Source organism: Malaya genurostris, chromosome 3 (assembly GCF_030247185.1).
Source record: "Malaya genurostris strain Urasoe2022 chromosome 3, Malgen_1.1, whole genome shotgun sequence".
In the NCBI taxonomy this organism is placed as follows: Eukaryota; Metazoa; Arthropoda; class Insecta; order Diptera; family Culicidae; genus Malaya; species Malaya genurostris.
Window position 1 is genome coordinate 291,868,116 of NC_080572.1, and position 16,948 is coordinate 291,885,063.

At 37.3% G+C, this 16,948-nt stretch overlaps 1 protein-coding gene across 1 annotated transcript in view; it reads left to right on the forward strand.

The window, feature by feature from the left end:
- Positions 1-1,867: 1,867 nt before the first annotated feature.
- Positions 1,868-16,948, forward strand: part of LOC131436695 (putative uncharacterized protein DDB_G0271606) — a 337,186-nt gene continuing 322,105 nt past the window's right edge. Inside the window, exon 1 of the mRNA XM_058605561.1 lies at positions 1,868-3,402. The gene's annotated coding sequence lies outside the window, so the exon portion shown is untranslated. The remainder of the gene's footprint in view (positions 3,403-16,948) is intronic.

Below are 16,948 nucleotides of genomic sequence, written 5' to 3' on the forward strand. Positions count from 1 at the left end.
TCTTGCCTACGCAATCCCGTCAGTAGCCATTTGCAAAGAAAATTTACTGATTTGCAAAGAAAATAACCTTAACAGTTCTTTAGGTACCATTTAGAGCCACAAGAATGGTTGATTTTGTATTATGTTCCCCATCGTTGTCCATTTTTCGGTTTCTTTTTTTGCAATGCAAACGACCAGCAGCTGGATGACGCAATCGCTCTTGTTTGAAGCGAAACTCACATTGCGAACGTCAAACAGCAGATATTATCACAGGAAAACTAGTTATTTATTCTGCGTTTAGGCTTGAGGAACGAAACCTAGTATTTGCCATTGAAAGGAAGCAAAGCCGAGTGTAGTTTTATTGTCTTGGCGTAGATGGGGGTCTTCGCACTTGATGTATCACCGCTCATGGATTATCATAGACTGAACAGGTGCAACAGGTTCTATTTATAGATTCGGTTGATTTTGATGTTTGGCATTTGGACCAATTTTTTACTATTTAAACAATGTTTACGTGGTATTAACAACATTTTTACACCTACTTCCATTTGTTTCGTGTAAGAATTAGTGAAAATACTCAAACAGGGTAAAGTTAGTAATAAAACAAATCTGAAGTAATTTCGTTACACTTTCGTGTGGCGAAATCTTGAAAATGCACCCATAATGAGCATATTAAAGAAAGACGTAGTCCTACGTTAAAATTCGTTCATTTGAAATTGATTTTTCGAATTAAATTTACTGTGAAATTATTTGTCAAGCAACTGACGAGAGCGTACAAGTAAATTATTTGTTATTTTTATCAAAATATTGATTAAATCGTTGTGTGAAGCCTAAATTTGTTCACGTTTTCTCTGCGTGTACCTTGTTATGAGAAAATCAACAGATGTCATAGTAAAAGCAATCATATTTTAGTTGGAAAACTAGAGCATGAAACAAGAATTGCTCTGCTCTGGTGATTTACGAAGCGCCCGTTCCTTGAGTGGCACGGGGAAGAGCGGCCATGGAGCTCAAGCTACAAGGAGTTGTTTGCTAGATATAGCAAAGAACACCAAAAAACTAGGCGGACAGGTAAGGTAAGTTTGTATGAAACAACAATTGCAATATTGTAATTTTGAGATTACGTTGATAATTACAAAATCAGAAATCGATGGTTCTCGAAATCGCACCCTCACCGTAGCAGTCGAAAAAACCCATCCGGCGCTTCGCAGAACGAACCGAACCGAAATGTCAAACGCCGAACTCGGAAAGTCTGTAGTCTCAGCAGGCGAGAAGACGACGACGAGAGCATAAATCCCAAAAAACTGTCGCGTCCCGTCGGCTGCGACGTGTGAAAAGTCGAAAATTGGATCGATTTTTCCCGGCCACTCACCTTCCGCCGTCGGCACAAGGGGCCAGAGCATGTAAACACTCGAGAAAACCGTTGTCGCCTCCGGTTCCTCCGGTTATGGAATGGAACCATGAGCGGACACCACATCTCATGCTCATGCTCTTTCATGTCTGGTGTGTTGATGAATTATTCACTGCGTGGTTTTCCGTAGAGGGTGAAAAATTTCCCTTTTTGCCTGATCCGAAAAGAGAGAAAGCGGGAGAGAGAGAGAGCAGAACTCTTGTTTTGTGCGTGTGTAAAACTCGACTTTTCCGAATATCGTCCGCAACGGGAAAATGAAAACATTTGGATTCTGGTGGTTGTCTGACGAATCGCTACCGGGTGGGTGTATGAGTGTGCGCTGCCCTCTCTCTCTCTCACTGCGTTTTCGACGAGAGAAGCAAAATCGAAACTCTCGGCTGTGTTACGCACGCATGACAGTGCAGAAGGAACAGAAAGAAAAAAAAATGGTACTCGGGAAAATTTCCCGTTTTTTTTCTCAGTTTTCCTCCTGTTTTGCCACAGCACTGCTACGATCCGTGGTCAGTATTCGTTCGCGGCGCCGTGTTGTAACACTTTTGCTATCACTCAGTGGACCGCAATCCAGTGGACATTCATGAGAACTAGTTCAACTGCAGTGTGAAAAAGTGCTCCTAGGCTACGGATTGATTTTCCGCCTGTGTAGAGAAACATTTTTCGGTCGGAACTGGTTTCATAAAACCAGAAGAATCGTGTCGGTTATCGCGGTTGGAAAGATTGAAATTACCTCTGAGGGCTGTCATCAGATAAAAAGGATATTAGCGTTTGTGCGTTCGGAGTGAAAGAGACGGTTGTAGTTTGCCAGTAAGGATTTAATTTTTTTCTATATGCGTTCACGCGACGGTCGACGTGCGGTCGAGAGAAGAATGTTGTTCGTTGGCTCTTCCGAGTTTCGCCAGATAAAGTGACATGAAAGGCAAGGCTCTTTTGTGAAAAGAATTCCTAAGCTGCTTTGGCTGACCAAGCGCCGTCGTATCGAAATTTCGTCTGCCGGTCCGGTGTAATCTTGAGTAATGGTGAGAGATAAGTGTTGCAGCAGAGGGAAAAAAAGTAGACGTGATTAATGTGGCATTGATGGAAAAGTGGTGTATTCAACAACACAGATAAAGGTGCGATAAAAGGAAACTCTGGCAAAACGTTGCACGTGAGTCCGAAAGCCCCTATCGGCGCAATCAAAACCGCTGGTGAGAGGGAAAGAGAGCGCGCGCAAGCAGGTGGTCCCGTTTTGACCTAGTATAGAGAGTAGGATCCAGGCGAAAAAAAGGAAAATGCCAACACGAGTGTAAATATTGTGCAAATGGGGAAGAAAGCAAGTGTCTCGTCGCTGCTGCTGTTGCTGCCACATATTCGCAATGATTTCCTGTGCCGCTTTACGTAGTAGTACCATACTACTGACTGAAAAGCCGACATAGGTGCCGACCAGCGTGCTCAGGTGGTTGCCCCCAAGTGGAATGTCGAATGCACGATTCACCTACCGCCCTTGAGTTCGCAGAACCACTTTGCTGCACGAATCTCCCCTCTTAACCCTTCGGCTTCGGCTGAGTGTGATTTAGCGGAAAAATTGTTCCCAATGTCCGGATCCCATTGTTGTCTAGTGCAGTCACAATAAAAAAAAAAGAAAGGATACACACAGGCGTGAGCAATATCGATCAAGGAATTGGTGTATTGGTATTGGTGCGCACACTAGTGAATATAGCGAATGAAGAAATAATAAACCTTGACGCGTAATTTTACCAACATAATCGAAATGTGCGGGGGGTGGAGGTATCTACAGCTGCAGTGTGACCGAAAGGGAGAAGGGGGAGGTGTAAATGAGAAGTAACAAGAAGTGGTTCATCTTCAAAGGATATAATAACCATTGCTAATTTGAAGCAACTACCTGCACGTACGTAGGGATAAAGGTCACTATCGGAGGATAAAAATTTTCGAACAGCAGGCCGGAACTGTGTCTGTGTATGTGTGTGCGTATGTTTATGTGGAAACGGAACTCGTGCTCAAGAGATATGTGAGCTTATACGGTAAGGTTTTTTTTTCAGCCTTCAGTATTTCGTTCTGTTCAATGAATCGTATTGCAAATGGATTCATTATTTAACTTTTTTTTCTGTTCAATTCGAGAATATACATTATAGAGTACAAGATAATAAATGAGAAATTCACCTTTCCAGTCATTTTATTGATGTTTTGAATTTCGTTACCACCTGTTCAGGCACATAACCGAAACTGGTAAACAAGGATATTAGGACGGATCCTTATGTGAGGGATTGTAGACGTTTCGAATATTTGTATCGTACCATCTTGATTCGATGTGCTACTGGAATTCGCTCTTTCTCTATGCTCTGCCCCGTTCAAAACGGTTTATGGTAGTCATCAAAGTATTACCTTTCATATCCTTTCATACACTGATGGGTACAAGTATTCGTCATATCACATTAGTATTTCGGTATTCATTAGTTAATCTACTCAAAAAACTCTACACTTTTCATCAAACGATTAGCTTCTATAAATTACATAAAACGAAAAACATGGATTTATGTATATACTGTACATTTTTGTTGAATAACTATTTATTGGAATATGAGTTTAAATTAAATTATTAAGATTTAAATTGGGTGTTCAGCCACAAGTGGTGACTTTTCAGCCCTATTATATACATGATTTGGTTATTACCATGAAGACATCATTTGCTTCCGCAATCTGAGATTTTTGTGTAGGGAAAATTCTAAACCTACTTGTATTGTGTAATGGGGAAAAGGAACTTATATACTAACTTACTTACTAATACAGAGAGCGAATCGATTCAATTGAAGATTGCATCGATTTTTGTCGGAATATGCTTATAATATTATGTGACATTACATCTAATGGTTCTATATTTGTGAGTCTGTGTAACTCATTTGTACTAAACCAGGGAGGGCGCTTCAAAATCATTTTCAGAATTTTATTCTGAATCCTTTGAAGCGTTTTCTGCCTGGTGGAACAACAACTTGACCAAATTGGTACTGCATAAAGCATGGCTGGTCTGAAAATTTGTTTATAAATTAACAATTTGTTTTTTTTAGACAGAGCTTAGAATTTCTGTTTATAAGAGGATATAAACTTTTAATATATTTATTACACTTTGCCTGGATTCCTTCAATGTGATCCTTGAAAGTGAGTTTTTTGTCATACGTTAAACCTACGTATTTAGCTTGATCAGACCATGTCAGTTCCAAGCCATTCAATTTGAGAATGTGATTATTGTTTGGTTTAAGAAATGAAACTCTTGGCTTATGAGGAAAGATAATTAATTGCGTTTTTGCTGCATTTGGTTTAATTTTCCATTTTGACAGATAATCACTGAAAATATTTAAACTTCTTTGTAGGCGACTGCAGATCACTCTTAGATTTCTACCTGTGGCTAACAGACTTGTGTCGTCACAGAATAGCGATTTCTGACAACCAACGGGTAGATTTGGAAGATCAGAAGTGAAAATATTATACAAGATTGGAGCTACACTCGAACCCTGCGGAACACCGGCTCGTACGGGTAGCAATTCAGATTTACAATTCTGATAGCTAACCTGAAGAGTACGATCAGTTAAATAATTTTGAATCATTTTGATCAAATAAATAGGAAACTGGAAATCAGACATTTTTTCTATTAAACCTTTGTGCCAAACACTGTTGAATGCTTTTTCTGTCTAGAAGAGCAACTCCAGTGGATAACCCAGAAGATTTATTTGCTTTTATCATGTTCGTTACTCTGACAAGTTTATGAGTAGTTGAATGTTCATGACGAAATCCAAACTGCTCTGGTATAAAAAAAATTGGATTCTCATTTATATGAGACATCATTCTCAACAAGATAATTTTTTCAAACAGTTTACTGATAGAAGAAAGTAAGCTAATTGGTCGATAACTTGATGTTTCTGCTGGATTTTTATCAGGTTTCAGGATAGGAATTACTTTAGCGTTTTTCCATCTTTTTGGGAAGTAAGCTAATGAAAAACACTTGTTGAAAATTTTAACCAGGAGTCTCAAGGCAACGTCGGGAAGAAATTTTAATAAGAATATTAAAGATTCCATCCTTACCAGGAGCCTTCATGTTTTTAAGTTTCCTAATACGGGGTCCGGCACTCGAAGTGTAACCAATTAAAAAGGCCATAAATTCAGTTTGGAAAATTACTTTTACTTAATTCAAAGTACAAAATGTGTAAAAATAATACAAAATTCAGAATAAATTCACTTTTGCTCGATATGACCACCTTTTGCCTTGACTATGGCCTTGAGACGGTCAAAAAACGAATCGCAAGCTGCCCGAATGTGACTTGCAGGTGTATTTTGGCCCACTCGCGGACAATAACTTTTTTCAGCGCCTCGAGACTGGTGTATCTTTTAGTTCGGACTTTGCTCTCCAAAATGGCCCAAAGAGAATAATCCATTGGATTCGCATCTGGTGAATTCGAGAGCCATTGTGTGGACGTGATGAAGTTCGGAACGTTGTTTTTCAGCCATTCTTGGTTCACTCGAGCTTTGTGAGACGGTGCCGAGTCCTGCTGAAACGTCCATGGTCTGCCACCGAAATGTTTGTCTGCCCACGGCTTCAAAGCAACCTCCAGAATACTTTCCCGATAATATGTCGCATTTACCTTGACGCCACGCTCGAAGGTCTTAAGTTGGTTACACTTCGAGTGCCGGACCCTGTAATTGATTTAATTTCATCAAAATTCGTCTCAATAATGTCATCTTGTAATAACATTTGAGTTGAAATCAATGTTGCAAATATTCTTCGTGTAACTAATTCATTCACGCATCCTCGCTGTGATTATACTGCCTTCGAATATGCCAGTCTCGAACAACGTTGAACTATTCACTGCTCGAAAGAGAGAAGGGTGTAAAAGGAATAAGCAATAATCGTAGAGAACCCGAATATACTAATACATTCTTCGCTGCTGGTATACGTCGTGCATGTTCGTTTTAAACATTCGTTTGTCATTCGTTCATTTATTTTATTCTTCGAGTTGGATCGAATAGCGTCACGGCGAAGATCGTTGGTTTCCATTCTTCTCGAAGCATTCTTCATCTAATAAATTCATCATATCTCGTTGGATAGCAGCAATGGGAGAATACTGGAATATGGTTCATCACATACACATAAGACTATGGTAATAGTGCGGGGGGAAACATCTTAATTTGCATGTTTCAAAGACAGCACGAACGATCATCGCGAATTAGGTTTGGCGATGATCGCTGTATGAATATTCGTTCGATATTCACGTTAAGTCATTCGGGAGTATGTCCAATGCGAATAACAACTGCAAGGAATATATATTCGTGCAAGTAACGAAGCAGCGTTGGCTTCGTTCCCGCCCGAATATACGGACAAGTCCGAATACCAGAACGATTATCGAACAAAGGCGAAGGAAAGCGAGCGATGATCATTGACATTCGTTGTATTTTTGATATTCGAGCAACATTGGTTGAAATATGATCATATTTCAGTGAGACTTCATTTTCAATAGGACTCACAACGTTCAAATTAAAATTGTGGACACTCTCAAACTGCTGAGCAAGTTTTTGAGCTTTTTCGCCATTTGTAAGAAGTATTTGTTTTCCTTCCTTGAGAGCAGGAATTGATTTCTGAGGTTTCTTAAGAACCTTAGAAAGTTTCCAGAAAGGTTTTGAATATGGTTTAATTTGTTCAAATTCTTTAGCGAAATTTTCATTTCGCAAAAGAGTGAATCTGTGTTTAATTTCTTTTTGTAAATCCTCAACTATGTTTTTCATAGCAGGATCACGAGAACGTTGATATTGTCGTCGACGAACATTCTTCAACCGAATGAGCAGTTGAAGATTGTCATCGATGATAGGAGAATTTAATTTAGTTGGAGCTTTGGGAACTGAAAGATTTCTAGCTTCGATAATATAATGATTCAAATTATCAATTGCTGTGTCGATGTCCGCAGAATTTTCTAAAATAGTTTCATGACCCACATGATTTTCAATGTGAGATCTGTAATCCAACCAATTAGCTCTATGATAGTTGAATATAGAACTAATTGGATTAATTATAGCTTCGTTGGAAAGTCTGGATGTTACTGGAAGATGATCTGAGTCAAAGTCAGCATGTGTAATCGGTTCACTACAAATGTGACTTTGATCTGTTAGAACCAGATCAATTGTAGACGGGTTTTTTCACGGAAGAGAAACAAGTCGGATTACTGGGACGAAGAACTGTGAAGTAACCAGCTTAGAGTTGATTATGAAGTATTTTACCATTACTGTTATTTTGCCTACAATTCCACTGGACATGCTTAGCATTTAAGTCCTCTATTACGGAAAATTTCGGTCGATATCTTGTGAGTTTTTGCAACTCGCCTTTAAAGATATTTTATTGTTCGCCGGTGCATTGGATTGGCAAATATGCTCCAGCGATGAAATAAATTCCATGAATGGTTTCAACTTCGATCCCCAAGCTTTCAATAACTTTAGTATTGAAAGAAGGTAATATTCGATGTTTAATTTGTCGTTGGACAAAAATGGCAACTCCACCACCCATTCCAGTAAACCTGTCAAATCGATGAACCACATAATGTGGATTACTTTTCAATTTGACATTTGGTTTAAGAAGAGTTTCTGTCACAATGGCAATATGAATTTTGTGAACTTTGAGAAAATTACAAAATTCATCTTCACTCGATTTCAAAGATCGAGCATTCCAATTTAAAATATTCAAATAATTATTTAACATCACTGTTAAATTTTAAATTCATTATAATATTATTTGCAATTTCCATCCGATTTGAAATGCTTCAAAAAGTGATGAAGTCGAATTCATTTGGATGATCATTTGAAAAAGTTGATCTTGTAGGTAGATCATTTTATTTTCAGTTATATCGCCTAAATCAACTTCATTTAAAGAAGCGAATGGCATTGAAGGAATATTTGTAGGTAGACTGCCATTAGAACTGCCATTAAAAGAAGATGATTTGGCCGATCTTCCTAATAATAAATTGTTTTCGTTAGAAGATGAACTGCAAGGCGGTCCTGTGTTTTGATAATTTACATTAGAAGAATTAAGTGGTAGATTTCTACCTGTTATACTACCATAAGTGACATTAGAAGAAGGTGAAGGTGAGGTCGATCTACCTGTTAATAAATTGTTTTCGTTAGAAGACGAATTGGCAGGCGTACCTGTTTTTTGTTTTTAATTCTAAGAAATAAGTGCCTTAGAAAAATTAGGCGTGGCATTTGTAACGGTTTTTTGATTTTCAGGTATGTTCTGTAAATTTAAGGTCGTTGATTTGACTTGTTGTCTAAGCGAACGAGCGTTTAAAATTTTTTCCCTGACAGGACATTTCAAATAATTGGATTTATGATTTCCATCGCAATTTGAACATGAAAATTTATCAGTGGTTTCATTCATTGGACAAACGTCTTTCGAATGTGATTTACCACAATTCAAACACCGTATATCCATATGACAATTTTTGGTTCCATGGCCGAAGCCTTGGCAACGACGACATTGCGTTAGGTTTGCAACACGATTATGCCGTTTATAATGTTCCCAATGAATTTTAATGTGGGAAATGAAACGTACTTTTTCTAAAGTTTTCAAATTGTTTACATCACTTCGATTGAAGTGTATTAGGTAAAGTTCATTGGAAATTCCAGAGCGTGTTTTAGAAGTACCATTCGCTCTTTTTTTCATAAGTATTACTTGGGAAGGGGCAAAACCAAGCAATTCTTTTAGTTCATTTTTAATTTCATCAATACTTTGATCATTTGATAATCCTTTCAAGACACCCTTGAAGAGTCTGTCTGATTTTATATCATATGAATAAAATTTATGAAGTTTCTCGGACAAATATCGAATAAGACGTTCGTAATCTTCCAATCCATCCACCAAGACTCGACATTCTCCTCTTCGTCCGATTTGAAATGAGACTTTTACTTCCGGGAGAAAAGTAGAAAGCTCAGTACGGAATGCTTTGAAGTCGGAAATCATCACCGTCACTGGTGGCATAGATTGTTGTTTCTTCCCAGAACGACAAGCGTCCATTTTAGGAATTTTTGAAGAATTTACTTCTATGTCGCTACAATCGGATTCAGGGAGAATCTCGTAAATATTGTTAGACGGCATAGAATCAACGGAAGGGAATTCCGTCCGTTGTCTTTTATTTTTACATTCAGATTCTATAAGATCGTGAATGTTATTAGAAAAATGTTGAATAACGGATTGTGATTTACTCCGTATTGAATTATTTTTAGCCTTAGGCTTGTTGCCTTTCCGGTTGGACGCCGGCATTTTTGAAATGAATGAAATTTGAAATTAAATTACCTAGGCAAAATTAGTCTTCGATTAGACTCATAGTTTGAAAAAGTCTTGATAAAGACTGATTTTGTGGAAGTCCTAATAAAGACTGATTAGTTCGAGGAATAGTTCTTTGGATAGCTAGCCTTAAAAAAGGCTGATTAATTTCTTAGTCTTGAAAAAGACTGATTATATTAGAATATCACTCTTTGTATAGCCTTGAGAATGGCTGACTAGTTGTTAGTCTTTTAAAAGACTGTTAGTGATTCAGGTAGCCTTGAAAAAAACTGAAGCCTTGAATCAATGAAACTTTAGGTAGCCAGAAAAAATTTCCAGGAGTTAAGAGCTATACGCGTGCGGTGCGAACGACTGTTCAACAACGACTGATATACTGTACATGATATCATAACTATCAGGGTGGCCCGGGAAAAACCCGGAAAAAGTTGGGAATTTTAGTGAAAACCCGGGAAAAATATTACCAGTTTAAATATGAGTAACAGATGTTAGCATCATGATGTTTTTTTCAACAAATGTAAATTATTAAAATCAGCACAATGATAGCATTTTAAAATTGAAGTAAATTTGGATGTTTCTGTTGGATTTTTATTAAATTTTAGAATAAGTATTCAGCACACTTGCAAAATTAATGCCAAAGCCTCAAAGTAACATCGGGAAAATTAGTAATAAAATAAGTTTGTTAATGATTGTCCCTATTTCTTCATAATTTGTCTCAGCAATGTCATGCTTGTGTTATGCTCAAATTTCTGTAAGATGTCAATAGGACTCACAAGGTTGGAAAAGTTGTCGGTTTTGATTTTATCCATCGTTTGCAGGAAGTATTTTAGTTCCTTCTTTGAGATCTGAAACTGGATTCTGAGGAGCAGTATAGAATCATGGAAAGATTTAGAATATGGATTGATTTGTTCAGTGAATCTTTGTTTAATTTTCTTTTGAAGGTCCTCAACTATTCCATAGTAGGATCACAAGAACGTTGATGTTGTAGATTGGACATGAGTTTGGACATCACACGAATGAAATCCCTACGCACATTCAGCCCCCTGAACCATGTCTTTGTCGATATTTTAGGTACAATTGAGTGCATCCATCGACCCAGATCATCTCTATCCCAAGAAGCTTGCCAGTTGGCAAGTGTCTTTTGGCGAGACGCGCTATAGAAATTGCACTTTCAAGAGCACCACATTTGGCTAAATTGTCGGCTCTTTCATGGCCTGGAATGAAGCAATGAACGGGTGAGTGTTTGAAGATAAATTGACGATTACGCTAAAGCTATAATAAACTGCTATATAAACAGAAGCCGGTTCGTGAAGCCTAAACGAGACCGAAATATTATGTTTGAATATACCAAACCCAGTAGTCTATTCAATTCGGGATCCGTCCATGTAAAACATTTTCTCAAAGTCAATATGCCTGAACTTACTTGTACATATTTTTGGGATTTCCATCGAGCGTAGGTGTTCCGGAATTCCACGCACTTCGCGCTGCATGGATGTGTCGTAAAATAAAGTTGAGTCAGGGACATTTAGGAGGCTGACACGGATAGGAATATATCTTGAAGGGTTGATTTCCTGTGACATATGGTTAAAATATACTGTCACGAATCTTGTTTGAGATTGAAGTGTGACTAGTCTTTCGAAGTTATTAATAACCAGGAGATTCAGCACCTCACATCTTTTTAGCAGTCGCGATGAAAGCTCCCAAAAGCGATCTTTCTATGGAAGAAATCCCGCCAGAACTTCAAGACTCATTGTATGTGTCGAATGCATGCAGCCTAAGGCAATTCGCAAACAACGATACTGAATTCGCTCAAGTTTGATAATATGAGAGTTTGCAGCGGAACGAAAGCAAACGCATCCATATTCCATCACTGAAAGTATCGTTGTCTGATACAATTTTATTAGATCTTCCGGGTGAGCACCCCGCCAAGATCCTGTTATTGTTCGAAGAAAATTTACTCTTTGTTGGTATTTTGTTATCAGAAACCTAATGTGTCCTCCCCACGTGCATTTGGAATAAAACCACACCCCGAGGTATTTGAAAGTCAAAACCTGTTGGATCATTCTTCTCATCATATGAAGCTGAAGCTGCGCGGGATCATACTTTCTTGAAATAAACGACCAGCTCTGTTTTCTCCGCAGAGAATTCGATGCCCAGATGAACAGATGAACAATGGTTTTTGCAGATCAATAGCCTTGGGGCCAGTAACTGAAACCACGCCATCATCTGCCAATTGTCTTAGTGTACATGGGGTTACAAGACAGCTGTCAATGTCATTCACGTAAAAATTATAGAGGAGCGGACTGAGGCATAAGCCTTGCGGGAGACCCATGTAGCTAATTCTGAATGTTGCCAAATCGCCATGTGAAAAATACACGCATTTCTCTGACAAAAGGTTGTGCAAATAATTATTTATAACCGCTGGAAGTCCATATTGATGGAGCTTGTCTGAAAGAACATCAATGGAAGCTGAATCAAATGCACCTTTAATGTCTAAAAATACAGATGCCATTTGTTGTTTTTTAACGAAGAATATTTGTATGTCAGACGAAAGCAATGCAAGGCAATCATTCGTCCGTCGATAACAAACCCTTCGTCTTGACCCAAGTGTCGCCGAAGAATAATTTTTTCGAACAATTTTCTGATGCAGAACAACATTGCGATGGGTCTATATGAGTTGTGATTAGAAGCTGGTTTCCCCGGCTTTTGAATAGCGATAACCTTCACTTGCCTCCAGTCAGGTGGAACAATATTATGCTCAAGAAACTTGTAGACCATTTTTTTTGCGAGGTCGGACAGATTCTTCACCAAGTGGAATTTATTTCTGTCCAACCCAGGAGCGTTATTGTTACAAGACATGAGTGCTATGGAAAATTCCATCATTGAAAAGGGACTATCAATGGAACCATTATTTGGAAAAGATTCCCTAATAATGCTATGCGTAGGAACAGAATCTGGACAAACTTTCCTCGCAAAATCAAATATCCATCGGTTCGAGTATTCCTCACTCTCATTTCCTACGTTACGATTCATCATTCGTCTGGCCGTGTACCAAAGACTGTTCATTGAGCTTTCTCTTGACAAACTTTCGACAAAATGTCCCCAATAGCTACATTTCTTGGCCCATAGTATGCCTCTTGTATTTAGTTTCGAATGTCAATAATTTTTCATTATTTTAGAAAAGTCTTGCAAGCATTTTGTTTCGCATGGTCAGCATCGGAGCACTCTGTGTCCCACCAAGGTTTAGAAGGCCTTCTGTTAGTCGTTGGACCAGGAAATCGTTTGGTTTGGGCTTGTTCTGCGGCCTCCAGGCTTGAACAAACGAGGAAATCATATTCTTCAAGTGGAGATTTTTAATTTTTTGTCAAATCATATGTAATATTAACTGAATTATCAAAGAATTTTTTACTGCTAATTGAGATGATGATTGCTAATTGATCGCTACCGTGTAAATCAGGAAATATTTACCAGGTGCAATCTAGTCGAATTGAAGTCGAGCAAAAGGATAAATCTAATGCACTTGGACGTGCAGGAGATCTTATTATTACTAAGGAATTCTTCAAGATACTTTGCTTTCAATATAAAATACGAACAAGAAAACCTTCTCAATAAAAAACCTTCACAATTTTTAACAGTTTCGGCCCAAGTTAACAGGAATTCGTTATTTTTTGCATTTTCGTTCTAAATGACAATATAAAATTTTAAACAAATTTCGTCCTGTTGTTCCGCAACCGGAAGTTAAATAGACGTATTTGTTCATCAATTAACCCTATCTGCCTAATTGAAGAATCACACGGTTGTTCGAAAGAATTTGGCTTGATGTTTTTCACACTTACGAAAAATATCAGTTCGGACAGAAAACGTTTTCGGTGACTTTATGTCTTTCTCTATGAAAGGGATATACAGATTTGATGGAAAAAATCGATTTTTGATCAGAACTTCGCAAGCTCCTAGTGTTATATACCATTCGATTCAGCTCTACAAGATTGGAAAATGTCTGAATGTGTGAATCATTCAAATATTTTTCTTGCGACTCAAGTTTCCCGGATATGGTTGAACAGATTTCAATAAGCTTAGGACTCGTTTGAAGAATTATGATGGAAACCCGATCAACAGAGCATAACAGGATTCTATCAAAATTATGTATGATCCTGATATTTATATCTCATTATGTTATAAATATGATTCCAAATCAGAAGCAAACATTCAGATTTTATTAAGATTATAGCAAGTCCAGATATTATATTAAGGGCCGTTATATTTCAGATAAAACTATACTAGAGAATTGAGAAAAAGAGAGTTCAACCACTTTTGTCGATCATGTTTTTGACTTTCAACCCGAAAAATGCTATACTTCAATAAAGAGCAGTAACAAACATATTTTCCAATTTCACATTCCTGAAAATGCTTTTGAAAACAATAATTTGATATTTGATTTCAAAATGACGGCCTAAATTTTTGATGTGAGAACGTTCCTAAGTAATTCTTACTTAAATTGTGTAAAGTTTTTATTAAAATATTAATTTTAAATTGAAAATAAATATTCTTCAAGATGATTTTTCGCTTTTTCTCTTACGAACAAAGAAAGGTTTAAAGTTCGACTAAAAAATATTGGAAAAAGTGGATTATCGGTGACCGATTTTTGTTTCCGAAAACACAGAGTGATAAGTGTCAAAAATTACAAAACGTCTTCAAAAGTGACGCTGCAATAAACGAAAAACAAAATCTAAACTGGGCTCAGAACCAAAATCTAAACTGGGCTCAGAACCAAAATCTAAACTCAGCCCCTGGCCCCTCCCTAAATCAAAAAACAGATATATAATTATTTAGAAGGTCTCAGACATGTGTTACACAAATTACAAGACAGTAAACGTAATGAAATGTAATGCAGTATCAGTTCAAATGGAAAAGTTTAATGTTTAATGCCCGTAAAAGGCACACCGAGAATTAGGAACTTATTTTTAATCTTTGTGCCCCTCCCGAAAAGAAATCCTGGGTACGGGCCTGAATCATGAATTAGACAAAAACGATTTATCGCACCATAATACCTTCGATTTGAAAAGTTCAATCTATCCATATCTGATAAATTTATAATAGTCTCATTTCGTAGTACTTTGATTACTTCCAATTGGAACCACGAGCTGGGATTCGAAATTTGCAATGTAGAGTTCAAAGCAACCGACCTGCATGATGAAATTTTCCATTTGAATCATTTTTCTGTGAGTCAATCTAAGTAGATATCTAACAATCAAACCGGAATGAAAGTTCAATTTTGATGGTTTTTGAACATTACTTGCTGGGCTTCTGGCTGCGGATATCGCAAACTAATGTGACTAATAGGCAATTGGTTGATCATCAATCATAAACACTTGCTATTCGAATCGATGTTATATACACTTCTGATTCTTCACTGACTTTCAAACGAATTTTTATTCTAATCTAAATTTACGAAAATCAACTCAGTCATCTCCGTGAAAATTAAGTGCACATTTTAATCAATTATACCCGCCAATCGACATACATACACGTACAGACAATTCACTACTTAAATTGAGCGAGCGAACTGATTCGAATTGAAAGTCGGCCTTTTGATACAAAGAAGAAAAAACTGAAAAACTATCATTCATTAGTTAATTTCCTCAGATTCTATAAGGTAGTTTTGTTTCACTGAATTCAGTTCATTACGTTCATTTACAACTATTCTTCAGTACCAAAAAAGCTTGCTCATAGTTCTAAAAGAGCCCCTTTGTCATTCCTATGCCGGTTGGAAGGAAACGACGAAAGAGGTGGAGAGCGATAGATTATTTTTGTAGTAATATGGCCTTACAATAGTTATTATATGATGCCAATATATCCTTCCAACATCAGTTGGTTCTCTTGCCCCGATGCAATCGTCGCGTATGTTGGCAACTCAAAACTTCCCGGTTCGGAACCAGTCGCTTAACTGTGGATGACTTTTTTTTATGGCAAATCAAATCGCCTAATGGTATGCAATTTCATTCCACTTCGCGAAATCTATTTTTAGATTGGCACGGTAAAACCTTTCCCCCCAAAAACTGAGTAATAACAGCTGAAAAGTCGTACTAAATTTGTAACAAATTAAGATATAATATTGATATTTGCATATCAAGGTTTGTAACAATTTTGTTATCACCTAGGTTAACGAGGCCAAGATTATGACTAATTTATATAGAAAAAACGAAACAACCCCAGATACAATTTTGTTCTCCCTTGTTGATCGGGTATGTAGACACTAAGATTTAATTCCTTTGTTCGGTAATTTTTTTGACGAAAACTTTCGGAAATCAGTCGAAATAACCGAAATTTCGGTACATGAATTTTAGTTTACAATTTTTTTTAAGAAAGTCGCCGAGTACGGTTTAAATTCGTTCTTGAGGGCAATTTCTTGTGGACTCGACAGATTGTGCAGTTTTCTGGAAGGCGCTCATTTTTTTGGTCAACCGGGAAATTTTTTTCTTAACACTTTTTTTTTTTTTTTTTTTGTTTCGATTATAGAGGTTTTAACACCTTAAGGTCATTCGCCTCTTCGGACCAGAAAATCTTTCTGGCCCTATGTGCGGGGTTGGGAATCGAACCCAGGTGGGCTGCGTGATAGGCATCGACTATCCCATCACGCTATACCCGTCCCCCAACACTTTTTTTTATTTTTTTCATGGATATACAGTGCAATAAAACAATAGCCACGACTGATTCGGATTTCTTTATTCGTTTCTGTAAAAAAAAAATCCAAATCCGAAAAAACCTAATCGTAAGTTGAAAATTTATGTTGGTTTTCGATATCCGCAAAGTCATTCAAATACACAATTTTAATCAAAAGAAAACCAACACAACAATTTCTGAACCATTGTAGTTGTTTGACAGCTCAGCAATTACCGAACTGATTACTGAAAGTTCAGCTGTTAAAAATTCATTAGAAAAAAATAACCAATTCTGCGAAATTTTCTAAGTGCAATGAACCAAAACCTGTCAGTTATACTATTTGGTATAATGTGATGGGTCAGTCGGTGTCCTTCTCGCAGCCAACCTAGGTTTGATTCCCAATCCTGACAAAGGGTGAGAAAGTTTTTCTCGTTCGAGAGACGAATGATCTTTATGATCGAAACCTCATAAAAACTGATTCACTATTTCAACCGGAACAGCTGGATTCAACTGGGGAGTAAAAGCCTGTAGAAATAAACAAATACACTGAAACTTTCATCTTTCGATTTTTAAATTTGATATATTTACTCTTCTCT